Source organism: Typopeltis vanoorti, chromosome 13 (assembly GCF_054136105.1).
Source record: "Typopeltis vanoorti isolate ZY-2024b chromosome 13, IOZ_Tvanoo_1.0, whole genome shotgun sequence".
In the NCBI taxonomy this organism is placed as follows: domain Eukaryota; kingdom Metazoa; phylum Arthropoda; class Arachnida; order Uropygi; family Thelyphonidae; genus Typopeltis; species Typopeltis vanoorti.
This window is the reverse complement of record NC_143561.1, coordinates 19,374,347-19,393,822: the sequence shown is the minus strand read 5'-3', so window position 1 is coordinate 19,393,822 and position 19,476 is coordinate 19,374,347. Positions and strand designations below refer to the sequence as shown.

The 19,476-nt window shown below is 36.7% G+C and overlaps 1 protein-coding gene across 4 annotated transcripts in view; it reads left to right on the top strand.

Moving 5' to 3' along the window:
* Arf1 (ADP-ribosylation factor 1) overlaps nucleotides 1-19,476 on the top strand; it is a 68,941-nt gene that overhangs the window by 16,305 nt on the left and 33,160 nt on the right. The window contains exon 1 of one of the 4 annotated variants that reach the window (XM_090403038.1): nucleotides 13,054-13,083. The exons of the other annotated variants lie outside the window; for them this stretch is intronic. The gene's annotated coding sequence lies outside the window, so the exon portion shown is untranslated. Of the gene's footprint in view, nucleotides 1-13,053; nucleotides 13,084-19,476 lie in introns of those variants that run through there. 4 annotated transcript variants of the gene reach the window in all.

The following is a 19,476-nucleotide window of genomic DNA, read 5'->3' as shown; positions in this document are numbered from 1 at the left end:
GGAAATCAAACAGCCAATATTGTATCTGGATCTGAACTCCATACCAATTAATGCATAAAAAGATAATGGAACTTTTTTTTAAGTTCTGCAATTTCTGTTACCTCAAATGAAAAAGCCTGAAGCAACTTAAGTGTTCTATATTTGTGTTCCAAAGACATTATTTGTAATGTGTAAAGAACTTTCTTTTAATTATCTAATTTTGACATTTATATTATCCCCCCCCCCCCTTTTTTTTTTTTTAAAAATCTGAATACAGTTTTACCCCATCTTCATTTACTGCATATAGATACATCATTCTTAATCCACAGATGATTCACTTTGTCCTGTCTGTAGAATCACCATTGATGGTAATTCTACAGACACACTGATAGCCCTCTGGGAATTCATTTTTTTTTTTAATATGTTACCTTAACTAACCAACCTGTTCTTTGCTTGCATCTTTCATACAAGAAATAAATTTTGTTAGGAAATAAAGGAAAAAATAAAGTAAGCAAAAGAAAACTTTAGCAAAAGTTTAAGTAATTTTAAACACTAAATTGTACGGATTCTTCCTATGCTTAATATTTTTCTTATAATTTTTTTAGTTATTCTGTAATCCAGTGGTTGAAGGTCCCTTTTTTCCAGTAATTTTTTGATATTGCAAGTTGCTATCTATGTGTTTTAATCATTGTGTGGTAGTTTAATTTCTTATTTCTCAAATTATGTGACACCTCCAAGGAGTCCAAAGACTCATCAAAGGAGGGCACCTAATCTTCAACTATCTCCACCACTACAGCAAACCGCATAATCTACACCACCTCCATCTGCTGCCACTAGTATTTTCACGAGCAATCACAAACATCCACGTCCATGTCTGGATTCAAACCCATAGCCTTTTTGCTGGAGAGCAGATACACTAACCACTCAGCCAACCAGACTGGTGTATTATAATTTATGCTAATTTTAATGTTTTCATTATTAACAGCACAGCTCATAATCAGGTAATGATAGATGCAATAGTATAAGCTGTTATATTGCTAAAATAGATTGCAGAGGATGTCTCGTGCATGCAAGAAAATGCGGAGATTATATTTTTATATTCAATTTTGCTATTCTCATATAATTCAAATTTATATTGCCCATTAATATACCATTATTGTGTCTTAAGGTCTGTACGACATTATTTCACTCAGAAATATCAACTGGGCCATTGAGCATGGTATGTAGCACATTGAGTATATTCATTGTGATAAGTCATCGGTTTTAGCACTGTATATATGATTCCAGTTTATGAAGATAAAGTATTTTTCCAAGTGTACAGAAATTAATCTGCCTGGACTGATTATAATCCAAAGTCATAATGTATTTAACAAAAAAGTATCAATTTCAAGTTGTTTGATCCATATTTCACTTAAAGCTTGTGTGTTTAAAAAAGCGAAATGAAAGTAAATTATCAGTGACGATGTCGGAATTTTAGAAAGTTGAGGCGTTTAAATAGGCATATGGAAGAAAAGAATATTAAGCAGCAAAATAAACAAAGCACAGAACCAGGTAAGTCAGTAAGAGTAACGAAAGTCGGGTAAGTAACGTTCATAAAAAGGATGTTATTTGGTATGGTGACTCGCAAAACATGCTGTTGATGAGCATGTTATAACTTAGATTTTCCAGCAAAAATTAAAAATATATCTCAGGCAATTCAAAAACAGAAAAGTAAAGGATCATAATTGCAGTAGGTACATACAACTCTGATAAGTTCAGTATGAGAGAGGACATGAAAGTGTTATTGGAAGAGGTGAGTGAGAAAGTAAAAATATTAAGTATATTACCTGTATGATAAAAAATGAATTAACTATGATGGCAAATGATTTGATGCGTAGGCTGCAGAAGGAATGGATGCATGTTTTTGAATGTGTGGAATGAGTTTAAGAGAAGATTAGATTAAGAGGAATGACTTATATCTGTGTTTGGTATCAGGAGTCTTGAAAAACTGATACTGGTATGAGACCTAACAGAGAGTCAGGGGAAACTATATAATAGGAGGAATGGTGAGAATGTGTCTAAGAGTGACAATTATAACTATGCTGATAATGACCATTCCCATTATCATGGAAATGATTACAAGGAGAGAATGATTCCAGCTTTGTTCGTGCGGTTCAGATACATCAACCATGTGCAAAGATTTCCACATGTATAAGGCACTAAAGAAGAATAGATCTGCAAGTTGTCCAACTGTGTCATGCAGACTGCAGTCAAGAGAACATGCAGGTAGATTATCATGTCTATACACAAATGCTAGGAGTATCAGAAACAAAAGGGTAGAGTGGGTTGCCTTGGTCATTATGTTGGGACTTCAGATTATAGGCATTTGTGAGACCTGGTTATCAGAATCATAGTAACTGATATTGAGTGTATAGGGTACAATATTTTTAGGAAGGATAGATGGGAGGAGGAGGAGGAATGCTGCTAATATCAGATGTCTTCAGACTTATGATAGTAGTAGTATACTAATAACAGTATTTCATGTGGCAGTGAATTTGAAGCCATCTGATGTGAGGTGGAATCTAACAAGATCAATTACATAGTGGGGTGTTTTTACAGACCTGGTAGATGTTTTGCTAATGATGAAAAAAATGCATCACCAAATAGACGTGAGTGCAAAAAGAATAATTATCCAAATATTGATTGTGTAGCAGTGAAATCTCATGAGAATGAAACTAGAATTTGAATTGAACTTCCCCAAGCAGCATGTGACAGAAGGAACTTGGCCAAAGAGTGTTAATTTGATTATAGTGTCAGAGGGTGTTTCAGTTAAAGACTTAACTATTCTGCCTCTGATTGATGATCATGCGATCCTCACTTAGGAAGTGACTAAGTTTATGAATGTTCCATTCAGAAAAGGTTACATGTCGAACTACAAAGCAGGAAATTATGACCACCTGAGGAGTATGAGTTCAGTGGAATGATATAGATTGCTGGATGGGAAGAATATCAACTGCATGCAAGCATTTAAAAAATACTTAAATGATGCAATATCAAAATGTGTCTCAAGTTCTAAGAATAAATAGTATAGGAGTCAAATTTTATGTGTAATCTTGTTAAGCAAGAGATTCATAAGAAAAGGATGTGGAAGGAATGTTGTGTGCATAAGGATGGCGTCTGTTATGAAAATCATAAGCAGCAGGCTAGAAAAGTCAAGATTGTACAGAAAGCAAAGTCTTGATATGAAAAGAAACTGGCTCTGTAAGCTAAAGATAATCCACAAAAATTCTATTGATATGTTGCAAGTAAAAGAAAATGAATATGAAAGAATAACTTCTGAATGCAGATGGTGTTGAGGGTGACAGATGCAGAAGAGGTCGTTCAACTATTGGTGCCTATTTTGCTAAAAGCTATCAATCTGGTGTGTGTAGCATTGAGTTCATTGCTACCTCTTCACTGAATGAAGAAACTTAGGTGTGTAGAGGAGGTATTTTATTTCGTATGGTGATTCAACGGCCGTGAGCCCCTATTACGGGGAGGTACAGCACCACCTCAATCTCCTCTATTTTTTATCCAGGCTTGGGACTGGCATAGCTGACAATTCAGACCTATGGCTGGAGGGATCGTCTTAGGTATTCCCAACTGTATCCGTGTGTGTGTGTTCACGGGGCCGATTTGCCTGTTTGCTGGTTGAAAAACCTTGCTGTCCAAGACTGGCTATGGCTGTGGAAGATCCTTAAGCTCCTCACGTCGCCGACGAGCATCGAACCAGGACACTCCTTCCCCGGGCATATGGTTGCGAAGCGCAAAGCCACTAGGATAACCGTGCAGACAGAAGAGGTATTAGAATTGTTACCAAACTGAATAAGAATTCAGCAATATGAACTATTGGGATATCACCATTGGTGTTAAGAGTGGAATAGCCAGTTCAGCTGAACTGGCTATTCCTTTGACCAGGTTATATGATTTGAGTCTCAGAACAGGAAAGATTTCACAAGAATGGAAAAAAATGTATGGAAATCCCATTGCACAATGGTGATACAAAGATTGATTGATTTATAAACTATCAATCAGTATTTCAGGAGTGGTGGTGAAGATTTTTGAAAAAAATTGGTTAAGGCTTGCATTCAGAAATGGGTTGACAGTGAATCTCTTTACAATGAACAGCATGAATTTACTAAGGAAATCTCATGCTTGCTCATATTCTATAATGTTGAAAGTTTTTTATCTTGAGTTTATGATTTCTTGGTATCTTTAATGTATAATATACTTGGTTTTAATCCTTTTTCCCAAGGAAGCAAAACAATGTTTTGTGCGTGAAATATATTCACATCTGAATATGAGAACTTCTGCATTACTTCAACCTTGTTGTCTGGCTCCCACTGGTGAGACTTCAATAAAAGTCTAAACTGGTCTGGGTAGTAGCCCTTCTCATTATGCATAGCATCTTACACATCTGAAAGGGGAGGGTGTATAGGCTAATGACTTCATTTCACTTGAAATGAAGTCGTTATACAAGTAGCTTGGACATGATTATATTTCATGCACAAAACATTGTTTTGCTTCCATCAGAAAAAGGATTAAAACCAAGTATGTAATTTCTCTGTATCTTTAACGTATTCTATAATGTTGCCATTGAACCAGACAAGGGAAATGGATACACCATTATACTTCTGGATTTTGCTAAGGCTATTCAATAGAATACAGCATGGAAGACTGGTGTAAATTTGATAATGTGGGGTTTGGATTATTATCATGGGTAAGAGGATGGCTGACTAACAGATATCAAAAAGTGGTATATGGGGTATGTGAGTCTGCAAGATTTAAGGTAACTAGTGGTGGATCAGTCCATGGTCCACTGTTATTCAATCTGTACATTAATGATATTGGGAGGGATTTGACAGGCAACATATAGCTATTTGCTGATGATGCAAAGATGGGTAGGATAATCAAGAATGCTACTGATATGCAGTACTTGCAGAATGATTTGAATAGGTTGGAATTGTGGGCAAATGCAAAGTCATGCACTTTGGCCTGATTAGATATCCAATGTCGTATTGTATTGGTGGGATTATGCTAGAAGAAACTGATCAAGCTAGGGATCTCAGAGTGTTAGTAGATAGGAAGTTGAAGTTCAGGTGCCACATAGCAAAGATAGCAAATACAACTCAAAAGATAATTGCAATACTGAAATGAACATTCACATGTAAAGATAAGGATGTCATTTTTCCTCTTTACAAGGCCTTGATAAGACCGTATTTGCACTATTGTGCCTAGGTCTGGTTTCTGTTGTGATCTGATAGTGAAGAGAGTGCAAAGGAGAGTATTAAAAATGATATGATTACAAACATTAGCAAACAGGAGGAGGAAGTGGGATGATATGGTTGAGACAGCATTTCAGTTGATAGAATTTTTCATTTTATGGAAGGTGGGGAAAGGACAAGAGTGAATCCTTGAAATCTGAGAATGAATGCTGCTAAGAAGGGGGGGGTGCTGGATTGTTCGCTCATGGGTGGTGTGTGTGATCGGAATGGATTGCCATTGGATGCTATGTGTGCAAGCAGTGAATGAATAATTCAAGAATAAGTATGATAGCTGGTGCATGTATGTGGCCTCTCGTGATGAATCCCTGACTCCCTGGGGGCATCTTTTAATAATAATAGATTTCTGAGAAGTGTAACAATAAGTTATCAATTTGACCTTAATGATCTAATATTTGCATTCCTAGATGAATTTGTATCAGAAAACTATTAGTTGGGACTCAACTGTAAACTATAGTTTTAGGTATTTAAAGTGTTAAATTTATCTCCATATGAGTCGGCCTGTTTCAGCTGTTAATCTAGTTATGTTTGTTACTGCTTTCATTGTCTGGTGTGTTTAGCAGTACCACTTGTGCTGTCCTTTCTCATGAATAATTTACCATCTATTACCTACATGCTTAACTGTGCACCACTTGCTCTTGCTTTTTTTGAAGTTGCTTAAGTTTGTTCAGGTGGTTATTTATATAGATGAACACTAGCTTTATTTCATCAGACAGCTGTGAGCTTGAGTTTTTTTTTTTTTTGTCTCCAGCATCCTTTTTTAACATTTGTTTTAAATGTTATCTATGTTATTAGATGACTTATTCTATTTTCCTGTTCAGAGACTCTGTAGCTCAGTTGATATAGACAAAGCCCTTTGGTTGGAAAGACCAAAGGGTTTTGTCTAATTGATTCCCAAGTTCAGTTTCCATCCATGACATGAGGAACATTTTATTTGTTCTCCTTCAACTGGTTAACTCGCCTAAAAGTGAGTTAACCACTCCCACGGAGGTGGAGGGTTTTTCTCCTGGAAACTCAGGTTTTTTGTCCCTCAGAACAGGCAAACTGGCCCTGTGAACACGCACTTCTACAGACCCCCCCAACGTCAGGCTCTGCAACATGTTGGTTGGTATCTTGCACATAGTTACATCAGGTAAAAAGGCAGATCTCAAACGGATGGGATTAAGCACAAGAGGAAGAAGTCTGTGTTTTTCTGGTGGGTATTTTATGGACATCCTTGGTGACTTCCTTTTAATATTTTTGTGGGATTATAAATCTGGTGATTTTGTAAAGCTTAGACAACTTGGAGTAGTGGCATATACAAGGAAGGAAATTAGTGATTGTGGAAAACATTTCTAAGGTATTTGAAGGTGTGGAAAACAATTCTAGGGTATTTATCATACTGCATACCTAGGGTGAGAAGAATTTAAAAAACGTCAGGGTTAAATGGATAAGCAGAATAATCGAGCACAAACCGTGAAAGAAATTGTGGAGACTAAGCTGAGATGTGATCGACAAGCTCATGAGGCATAGGCAAGAAAGATGACATCTCAATGTGAATTCTTCCACAAGAATTCAGAGTGGAGATAAAGTATGATTGTTCCACTGAATAAAGATGGGTTCAAAACATAAAAATTACAGACCTATTACTATTGTAATAATGTAGTGTCTTCTATTACATATTTCTACTACCCTGCTTTATAGTTGAGAATAGTTGGCTGTCTTAACTATCGACTGCTGCCATATAGATATTTCTACTATATCTTATTTCTCATGCTCTACAGTCTAATGGATTTATTTGTTTTAATGACTGCACCAGTTAGACTGAGTATGAGAATATAAGATTTTTTGTATCAAAGACTAAGCAGATAGTTTATATTCTTAGTTTAAACTTTAAACTAGTCGTTGCTTAAATATAAATCATATAACTTCTATCTCGTGCAGTTTTTTTTTTAGTGCATTGACAGAATCAGTCCAATGTGTTGTTTCATCATCACGAATCATGGGCTCACTGCCTGTTGATGCCTGTTTCACTATCTTTATCCAGTGCACAGTGTCACTGGACAAAGCCACTTTCTATTAATTGTTCTGATCAGTTTTTGTACACCCATTCCACACCAGTCTTTTATATCATCTATCCATTCTCTGTATGGTCTACCTCTTCTGTTTAAACCATCCAAAATACCAAATATAAATGTCTTTATCTTCTGGTCCTCGCTCATTCTACAGATGTGTCCAAATAATTGCAGCTTCTGTTTTATAATCTTCTGCATTAGATTCTGTTTTGATTCTATCTTCTGATAGAGCTCTTCATTGGTGATTTTCTGTACCCATCCTATTCTTAGAATCTTCCTGTAACAAGTTCTTTCAAATGACAAAATTCTTTTTCTTGATTCCTTATTTTTATTACCCACGTTTCAGATCCGTACAGTACACCGCTGAAGGTGCATGTTTCCAATACTCTTAGTTTTGTTTGCAGACTGATCACTTTACTTTTCCAGATGTTATCCATGGCCTTCAGATTTGTTCTTCCCTTTGCAATCCTGATCTTTATTTCTTTTTTTACACATGTCAGTTTACTTCCCAAATATGTGAATTGTTCTACATTTTCTATATCATTTCCATCCACTTGTATCGTTTGTTTCATGTTCTTCTCACCAAATACCATTGTCTTTTTGTTTTTTCAAAGTTCATAATAAGTCCAAATCTCTTCCCTTCCTCATTTAACAATCTCAGTGTTTTTTGTAGTTCTCTTTCGTCGTCTTCAATAATAACAATGTCATCTGCAAATCCCAGATTGTTAATTCTCATTCCGTGTACAGATATTCCTTTGGCATCTTCTTTCATTTTATCCATTGTTTCTAAATGTGCGATGAAAATGCTTGGTGATATTGGATCCCCTTGTCTAGTACCTCCGCTTGTTCTAAACTATTTCCCCAAATCATCACCTATTCTAACTGCTGTAACTGCATTCTGGTAAACGTCTTTTAATATAGCTATTAGTTTTTTATCAATTCCATAGGATTCTAGAACTGCTAATGTCACTTTCTGGTCAATACTGTCAAATGCTTTCTGAAAGTCAACAAAGCAAGTATGTATGTTTTTGTTTTTTCTCCTAGCTTTCTCTGCTATTAACCTCATTGTCAATCTGTTGAATTGTAGTTCTATCCTTCCTAAATCCTGCTTGCTCGTCTGCAAGGTATGCTTCCAATTGTGTTCTCAATCTTTCTGTCAATATGATCATCATCACTTTACCAAGGTGACTTATCAAGGCAATTGTTCTATAATTTTTACATTCTAGCTTATTTCCTTTCTTGTATAATGTTACTAATATTGATTTCACCTACTCCTCTGGCATTTTCCCTTCTTTCCATACCATATTACATAGTTGGTGCATTTCTGTAACCATACTTTCACCACCATATTTAATCATTTCTCCAGTAATGTTATCGTTACCAGGACTCTTGTTGTGTTTTAGCCGTCCTATTGCTTTTTCTACCTCTCCTCTTAAAATGTCCATATCATGCTCATTACCTGGTGGTGATATCTGCTTCAATTCTTCAGTGAGTTACCGAATGCTATCTGAATCTAGTTTTTCTTCATATAACTCACTACAGTATCTTGTCCACTGCTGTACAATTTTTTCTTTATTCATCAATACTTTGCCCTTTTCATCTTTAATTGTGGTCTGTTTTGGTTGCCACTTTCTATTAATTGTTCTGATCATTTTGTATACCTCCCTTGTTTTATGCTCTCCATAGTACTGTTCTCTATTGTTGCATTGGGCTTCTAACCATTTCATTTTATCCATTCTGACTGCTTTTTTCAACTCATTACACTTTCTTCTATATTGCTCTTCTATTTGTTCTGATGTATCCCTTATCTTCAACATTCTTTTCTTCTGTACTAACTTCAGTGTTTCTTGTGTAATCCATTTTTTTCTTGATCTTCTCTTCTTCTGGTACTGTTTCTTCAACTGCATCTGCTATCGCTTTCATTACTCTTAAATTAGTTTTTTTTCTTTCTCCACACTTTTAAGTTTCTCTACTAACACTGTTCTGTACCTTCTTCCTATTTCTGCTTCACTTATTTGTGCTGTATCTCTTCTATTTTGTCTGTCAGATCTTTGTAGAATAAGTCAATATCCTCATCTGTGCTGTCAGATGTGAGTGCATATATCTGGACTATTGATATGTTGAATGGCTTTGCCTGAAATCTTGCTACTATGATTAGTTCATTTACTGGTTTGTAGCCTAACAGTGCCTCCCGAGCTCTTTTGCTGAGAAGGAAGCCAACTCCTGCTTTGTGCATGGTGTCATGTCCTGACCATATTACTTCGCATCCATTGATCTCTCCAGATGATGTCCATCTCATCTCTGCCAATCCTAGTATATCCCACCGATATCTCCTCATTTCCTCACGAAGTAGTTCTAATTTTCCTGACATCCAGAGTGTCTGCACATTCCATGTTCCTATTGATAACAGTTCTGTTAGTTTCAGTTTCTGTTTCCTTTCGGTATCCCACTTTTCGATATCCAACCCCGATCGCTCGATTGGTATCACGGGCCTTGTTTATCCTGGCGACGCCCGAGCTTGCATGTTGTAGCTGTTGGTTGTATAGGCATCAGATAACAATCGTGTTTTTTCTTTACATGGTGTTTAATGTGTTGTTTACAAACCATTTAAGTCAAAGAAATATGTACAGAGTGAGTTAGATTCATATCTATACATAATGTCATTACAGTTCCCTTGTTAGTGTCAGTTCTAATCTAACCTTAGTTCAAAGCTAATTCTCATCACCATCAAATTCCTGCCATATACCCTCAATGGGTGTACAGTGCCAATTCTCAATCTAGCATATTATTAACCGAATATAAGACATATCTTTGGTTAAGCCTAATTCATCATTAATATACATTATCTCATAAACATAGATGCTTGACATACATTCTTGTTCAGTATTACAACTACTACGTTAACTTTTTTGTTCACATATTATTCTTGTCTTTCTTTCCGCTTGCTGACATGTTCTTGTTTATCTGCTAAAAATTCTTCCTTGTCAGGGTTGTCGACTATGCCTTGCCTTACAGAACCCTAAACATGGTGGCAATGTACCATCTCCTTCCCTTTGAGACGAATTTCACAATATTTCTTGCATGGCGATATAGCCAGGTAGAAGACTCTGAATCCTCAACACTTCTCTTTAGATTTCTGGCAGCGATTCTTAGCATTGATGGGGACTCAGGTAAGAGAAGGCCTAAAAAAAAATCCTAAGACAAAATTCATTTGTGCAACTTCCCTTATGTAGGTCCTGACCGCTGTTGTGCAGATCTCTTGAAATTGGTTGCACTGATGTCATTCTTCGCACGTCTTTGGAATTCTTTATTCATGGCAACTATGGTCATGTATTAACCTTTGGACATGACATCATCATGTCCAGGCATCCATCAAGCTGGCATGTAATCGGTGTCTAGAAAAAGGACCGTTTTCCTTTTCCAGGGTAAACTGAATCCTGTGGTGTTGATTGTTTAAGCATGTTGAGAAATTGTGGAATGTATCCAGGCCATGTGGCCAAATAGCAATAGAGGGAAGCAAATGTCAACTAATGCAGTAATTGTGGAACTACATCCTTGGTCTCACATGCAAGCAAAATTCTTCTCTATATTATTTAAGAAAGACTTAATATATCGAACAACAACTTCATGCAGAACAGGCATATTTTAGAAAAGGATGTGGAACAAGAGATCAAATTTCTATTCCAAGGCACTTGGTTGAAAAGGCTCAAGAATTTAATATTCTCTTGTATATGTGCTTCATTGATTATGCCAAAAGCATAGACTATTGGGTGGAGAATACTGTGGAAATGTGGAAAATACCAAATAAAATGGGCATCCCAGAACATTTGATACACCTTTTTAAAACAACTGAGAGGAATCAGGCTGTGGTGAAGATGTATGGGAAAAAATCTAAGTGGTTCAATGTTGAGAAAGGCACTTAATAGATATGATAGTTGTTTCTCATTTGGTGGCAAAAAGATAATCTTAAGTATGCTGATGATACCATTCTTATTGTCAGCAAAGAACTGGAGTCCCTCATTAAAGGTTGAATGGAAAAGCCTGAAATATGGTTTATGAATTAATAGTGATAAAACAAAATACCTGGCCATATATGAAAATGACAGTTTCACCCACAAACATAGACTTCAAGAAGGTGAATGAATTCATTTACCTTGGAGCTCTAATAAGTGCCAAGAGTAGATGTCATCCAGAAATTAAAAGAATTACCATGGTGAGGTCATCAATCATGCAGTTGCAGAATATGGAAAACATTTCTATCACCACAAAATTAAGACTGGTCAATAGCTTGGTGTTTGCGATTTTCATTTATGATGCTGAATCTTGGACTCTCAACAAAAAATATGGACAAGATAAATAGCTTTGAGATGTGGTGCTGGAGGAGGATGTTGAGAGTCCTGGATAGACAAAAGGCCTAATGAAAGTATGTCAACTAAAAATCAAGATCCTGGCCTGGTTCCCACAGATGAGACCTCAGTGGTAGAAACTGGCCTGGGTAGTGGCCCTTCCCATTATGCACAGCATATACACCCCCCCAAAAGGGGGGGGATGCTTAGTATTATGAGATGTATACGAAGGCAAGTGATATGAAGTCATTAGCCTCTATACAAGTAACTCAGACATGAATTTATTTCGCGTGCAAAACATTGTTTTGCTTCCTTTGGAAAAAGGATTAAAACCAAGTATATAATTTCTTGGTATCTTTAATGTATAATAAACTCAAGGTAAAAAAACTTTCTATATTTACACATGCAGTCTTAACTTTCTACTGCTATGCAAAACAATGCTGGATCTATTCAGTATTTTTCCTTCACCAGAAGTTGAAGTCATTCTTATGCTCTTTACTCTTGATAAATTGGCTAATTTGTAATTAAGCAATCTCAATCATTACTGATTATCACAAAAACTGCATCATTATTGCAGTGAAAGTGGTCCTAATTTAACAGTATTAATGATGTCATCTGATCCTCAGGAGTAGCGTTCACTGAAAGACTAATTGTCCCAAGAAGGGAAAGAGCATGATGCAGCATAGTTAATAATTGTTCAAATTCTTTAATTTTGCATTTAATTAGTTTCTGTACGTTAAAATGTTTTGGAGTAGATATAGTATGGTTGTAATGTGCTATATTTGTATGTTATCCTTTCTGTTAAGTAGATTTGCTTGCCTTTTGAGGACAGTAGGTATACCTACTGTCCTCAAAGTTAAGTTAAGCCTTAACTTTGAGTTAAGAAAGTTAAGACTGCAAGTGTAAATATAGTTTTTTTTTTACCTTGAGTTTATTATACATTAAAGATACCAAGAAATTATATACTTGGTTTTTTAATCCTTTTTCCAAATGAAGCAAAATGATGTTTTGCATAGATTCATGTCTGAGCTACTCTATGACCAGCCAGATATGGGTTTGAAACCCACTTTGGGCATGGATGTTTGTGAAAGTCCAGGTGAAATATTTCTTATTTTAGAGACCTGAGATGATTTCTTCAGAGAAGTCATATTATCTGACATCCTTCACTTCCTGTGGTATTAATGTACTATAGGTTTTCAGCCTTCCATGGTTAGGAATTCACAAAAAAAAAAAGCTGAAAAAATTTATCATGCTTCTATTATAATTATTTATTAAAATATCTTGTGGCAATGTTTTCTGGTATTGTAATGCTCGACTGCCAGAAATGACATTATAATTTCATTCTAGTTGTTCACAAGCATTTTTTTTTTTTAGCCATCTCCTGAGTTTGTCACTCTGGTACAGGTAAGTTTTTCCTATAAACTTTAGTGTTTAATTCTTCCTCTTGGAAAAAATTGACTGTAGAACTTGCTGTTTCAGACAGCAGTATGAGAGTTGATGTTTAACAATTGAGGTGATGGTGGCAGTTGTCTCTTATACTTCTGCCTCCATGCCTTAAATCATTTAATAAGAAACGTACGTCAGCGGCGCGCAGGACTTCTACTACTACACGAAAGGCTGGCTCAGCGTTAGATTTTTCGCAATGGATGCGTTGCGGAAACTGCTACATGTATGCACCGAAAAATGTGAAGGATCTGTGGTCGGTCTGGCAAAATGAAAAGAAAGAAAATGTCGACGTATGTGAGAAGTGTCGGGATAGGCTGGAGCGTTTAGGAATGAAGCTGACATCGGGACCGTAGCGGAAGAACTTCGGCGGGAGTTTATGAAAATGAAAAATGACCTTCATCTTCTTCATGAGGAAGTGGAAGTGATCGGTAAGGAGATACTGGAAGTTAAAGCTGAGTTTAATGTGTTAAACAGAGAAATTAGGACTATAGAGATTACTTTAGCTGAAGTAACTAGAACAGGATTACATATGGGTGAGTCTTTGGTGAATGATTCAGTAATAAATAGTATGGGAGTGATTGGGAGTCAACATAATAAAACCACAAGTAGCCAAGAAGAAATGAGATGTAGTGAGAGTGGGGGGGTAAGTAATAGAGAGTTGAGTAATGAAGCTGGGAGAGTCATGCTGAATAGTGTAGAGAATGAGTCCATGAGTGTGAACTTGAATGAAGTTAATAGTGGTAAAATATATGGTGATTCTATGATTAACAGTATGGAGAGTGGTATGCATGAGGAGTGCTTGGCTGATGGTACAATAGAAAGAGTGGCTTTAGCAATAAAGAGAGGGCATGAAACAGACAAGATGATAGTTATGGTGGGTACGAATGACCTGAGAGGTAGTATAAATCGGGTAGGAAAAGATTTAAGAACATTATTAGATATTGTGAAGAGGAAAAGTGTCAATGGGAGAATAGTGTGTGCTGCCTCGTTTTGACAATTACGAGTTAAGTAGATGAGCAATGATAATGAATGATATGATTGCAAGAATGTGCAGAAAAAGAGGTCTGGAGTTTGTTGATGTTTGGAGTGTGTTTGAAGGAAAAAGGCAGTTGTATGCTAGAGATGGACTGCATCTTAACATGGAAGGACATAAGAGATTGAAGAAGTTATTGTTTTCTGAACAGGTTGAAGTTATTGGGCAGGGAAACTAATATTGAAAAGGTTGAGTGTAAGAGAGAGAAACTTTAGCACTGATTGTGTATTTATTGATCCTTATAGGCAGAATAAATTGCAGAAGAGGGGGAAAAAAATCGGCATAGGACTACGGTAGTTAGTGACTTATATATCAGTTCTAAAGCCGGTACAAGATCTAGAGGGAATCTGCAATTTTTGTATACCAATGCTAGAAGCATTAGAAATAAGAGAGAAGAATTTTTGGCATTAGTCAGTGAAATCTCACCAAAAGTTGTAGGCATTAGTGAAACTTGGCTGTCAGCAGAAGATGTGGTCACTGGAATTGAATGTGATGGGTACAGTATTTTCAGGGAAGATAGAGAAGATAGAACAGGAGGAGGAGTACTGTTGATGATAGCTGATGTGTTGCAGCCAAAGAAAGTAGTATATCATGATGATAGACATGTGAATGAGAGTTCATTTGAGGCAGTCTGGTGCGAAATAGTGACCAACGCAACCAAATATACAGTTGGATGCTGCTATAGGCCAGGGAGTACAGGGGGAGATATTGAATTCATGCATCAGCAACTTAGTGCAATGAGTGAAGGCTTAGTGATTATTATGGGGGATTTTAATTATGGTGATATCAATTGGAAGGAGGAAATATCACGTAGCAAAAAGGAAATGGAGTTCATACATCTGCTACGAGATAATTACTTGAAACAGCACGTAACTGAAGGGACACGTGGTGTGAGAGTGTTGGACCTGGTTATTGGTTCAGAGGTTATATGCTTAAGTAAGGTGACCTCGTTACCTCCAGTTGGTGAAAGCGATCATGTGGTATTGACTTGGGAGGTTGCAAAATCTGTGGATTTTTCTATTAAGAAGGGGTATGTACGAAACTACAGGTTAGGCAATTATAACAAGCTTCGGAGTGAGCTTGCAGCCATCCCATGGCAGAACATATTGCAAGGGAAAGATGTTAGCAGTGCTTGGGATAAAATCAGCGGGTATCTGAGGAAAGCAATATCAGATTGTGTCCCCATGGTCAGGAGGTCAAACAAGGCAGGCATTAGATGGATGAGCAGTAGTATCAAGCTTGAACTACAAAAGAAGAAAATGTTATGGAGAATTTACAAGGAGAAGGGCGATCAGGACACCCATGAGCAGTACAAGGCTCAAGCTAGGAAGGTTACCAGCATAGTAAGAAAAGCTAAATCAGATTATGAGAAGACCTTAGCCAAAGAGATCAAGGGTAATCCCAAAGAGTTCTTCCGCTATGTGGCAAGTAAGAGGAAGAATGACTTCGGAAGGATAACCTTAGTGGGTGCTGATGGTATTGAGGTGACAAAATCAGATGTAATAGTCGAGTTACTGAGTGATCACTTCTCAAAAGTCTATCACCCAAGTGAGGATATCTCTATACCTATAGCAATACCTAATGTGAGAATTGAAGCTAAAGAATCAGAGGTATTAAATATATTGCGAAACTTAAATGCAAACACTGCGGTAGGCTTAGATGGAATATCAGCTCGGGTGTTGCGTGAATGTGCAAATGAATTGTCAACCCCTCTTACCTGGATATTTAATTTAAGTTTGAACTCTGGTATGGTCCCTAGGGAGTGGAAGTTAGGCAAAGTGGTTCCTTTGCATAAGGGTGGCTCTAAAACTGCAGTATTGAATTACAGACCAATCACCATCTCAGGAGTAGTGGTAAAAGTATTGGAAAAGTTGGTTAAAGACAAAATTCAAGAATGGGTGGATCAGGATATGATACTCTATAGAGGCCAACATGGTTTTGTTAAAGGTAGATCCTGCCTTAGCAATCTATGAACTATCCATAATAGAATAACATCAGAGTTGGACAAGGGAACTGGCTACACAGTGGTACTTCTGGATTTTGCTAAGGCTTTTGACAGGATACCCCATAGAACACTGTTACGCAAATTGGAGCAGATGGGAATGGATATTAAATTGGTGATATGGATAGGAGAATGGTTCAGGGAGAGATACCATAAGGTGGTGTATGGAGGAGCCGAGTCCAGAATGAGGCAGGTGACCAGTGGTGTGCCTCAGGGCTCTGTGCTTGGGCCAATGTTGTTTAATTTGTATATAAATGATATAGGAAACGGCTTAAAGGGAGATATTCAGTTGTTTGCTGATGATGCAAAGTTGTGTAGTGCAATAAAAAATCAAGCTGATATTGAAAGTTTGCAGGAGGATTTAAATAAGCTGGTAAAATGGGCAAAAGAAAATGGATGTCAGTTCAATGTGGAAAAGTGTAAAGTCTTGCATTTTGGGATTAAAAGATTACCAGCTGTGTACTACATCGATGGAAAGGTACTCCAAGAGATTGATGAGGCTAGGGACTTAGGGGTATTGGTAGATAAGGAGATGAAGTTCAGAGGACACATTGCTAAGGTGTCCAAGATTGCACATAGGATTACTTGGTTGTTGAGGAACACACTGACATCCAGAGATAAAGAGGTTATTATTCCCCTTTATAAAGCATTGATACTTCCACATTTGGATTACTGTGCTCAGGTCTGGTCACCTGGATTCCTTGGAGATGAGGAGGCTGTGGAGAGGGTTCAGAGAAGAGTGACCAAGTTGGTGAGTGATATAAAAAATGCTCCCTACATTGATAGATTGAGAGCTTGTGGATTGCAGAGATTGGTTGATAGGCGAAGAAGAGGGGATATGATAGAAACATTCAAATTACTAAAAGGTTTTTATAGGATTGATGCAGGGGAAATGTTTCAGCTGTGTGATAGTGATGGAAGAACAAGAGGTCATCTCTGGAAATTAAAGAAGAGTGTGGTTAACAAAGGTGTCAGAACAAGGTTTTTTGCCTGGAGGGTGGTGAATGAGTGGAATTCATTGCCTGACTTTGTTGTGAGCTCTTCATCTGTAAATGAATTCAAGAAGAGATATGACAGATATTGTTTTGCTAGCTTGGGTCTCCCACGATGAGTCTACTGACTCCATGGAGATACCCGTAATAATAATAATAACATGAACTAATCTCTTGGTTGTGATTAGTTGGAGACTGGTTGTCTGCTTATTTTTAAAGATTAAAGCTGAGAGTTTTGTCTACTCCCTTTCGAAAATAGGCATTGCTTGGTTCTTAATTTATTTCATAATTATTAGTTATCCTCCAAGGTTAATTGTTCATAATATATTACTGTAGGCTTTTTAAACAGGAATACCTGTGGAAATGTTGCAAATTAGCTAGATCTAACTCTGAACAATTTAAAATTGGAGCAATTATTTTCCCAGATAAATGTAAGAATAATTGCTCCTCTCCTTCAGAATAATTATTTTAAAAATCTTCATTTCACTGAAAGTGAAATCATAGCCTTTAAAGATATCAATTCAGTTTGTGTTCCTATTTATTGGATACAATAACTTGAAGAAATTGTGACTATTGCTTCTGTTTTAAAAATCCCTAAAATACTGTAAACTGATTTAGCATAATTAGCAAAAACTTCTTGTACTATATTTTGCTACAGTAACAGTTTTATGCACAGACAAGAGCCGCATCAAAGATCAACCATCCTGCTTATTCATAAGGAATTTCTATGTGGATTCCAAAGAATTGAATAAATTTTAGACAAGTTCTTCTGTCTTGGCTTGTGTGAAGCTTGATTTATTAATCCACCCTCCATTGATTTGATACTCATGAGAAGTTCATTCAACTGACAACATATTCCATTCACCGACAGTTCTCCATGTAAAAATTTACTCCTACACCCTTATTCACCACACTCTTGCATAACATCCAAGGGATGTCCTCTGGTTTTCATCTCTTGCCTTTTTTATAATCCCATCTGGATTAATCCAATAAAGTCCCTTACTAACTGAAATATCTATCATATTGCCTCTTTTATTCCTATTCACCAAATTCTGCAATCTAAATTTTTTTTCAACCTCTCACTATAGCTAGCATTCCAGAGTCCTGATATTACCTTAGTTGCTCTTCTCTGGACCTCTCCAATGTTTCCACGTTACAATGAAAATCAGGTGACCAAATCTGACCACAAATAGTCCAGGTGTGGTCTGACCAGCACTTTATACAGTAGTATAACCACCTCCTCTCTACATGAGTACTTCATGTCATTATGTGCAGTCTTTGAAACATGCCCTCTAAACTCTGTCACTCTAGAAACTCATCCACTTCCTGCAGTACAGCACCATCAATAGAGTGCACGGCCTATATTTCTGCATTCCAAAATGTAATATCTTGCACTTATTAATATTAAAACTACAACCCCACTCCTTTGTCCAATTCAATCTATTCAAATCTTCCTGAAGGGGATAAACATCAGTGCTGTTTATAATTCTCAACTTTGCATCATCAGCAAACTGAAGATCCCCTGTCTGTCCATATGATATTTACAAACAAGTTAAACAGCAAAGCCCAAGAACAGAACCCAGGGACATGCCACTGGTTGCCCTTTTTTGAGATACTGCTCCATCATACACAACTTTGCTGGTATCATTCAGAGAGCCAATATCTCTGATCTATCATCTGCAGCTTTTACACCAATTTCTGGTAATCTATCAAACTCTTGCAAAATCCAAGAATATTACTATACGATTCTCCTTTATCTAACATAGCTGTCACCTTATCATGAAAATATAATTAAATTCTTAAAACAAATATTAAAACTGCAATTCCTTAGGAGCCTTACCTACTGCAAGACTCGTTATATAACCAGGTCAAGGGCATAGTTAATTGTTGTGCACATTCCTTAAGAATACATAGTGATGTCATCCATTCGCAGTCTTAACATCTAACCCTTTCACTTCCAATTCTCCTGTTACTTGCCTCCCATCTATATACTGTACATCATCATTTACTCCAGTATGATATATGATGATAAAGTGCTCATTCAATAATTCCACTATATCTTTGGAATTGTTACTCTGCTGCCATAATTCTTGCTTTCTATATAGCATAGAATTCCATTTTTACCTTGTCCTTACCAGCCAATTTCCTCTTATACTACTGTGCTTGCCTTCTTATCTTGCACTTTATAATCTTTATGGATCTGATTGTCACCAACTGTCTTGTACCTCCTTTATTTACTCATTTAACCCTTGGTAGGTATGCAGTTATACATTGCTTATCAGATACTGGAGACATGGAAATTCTTCAGATATTGAATTGCCATG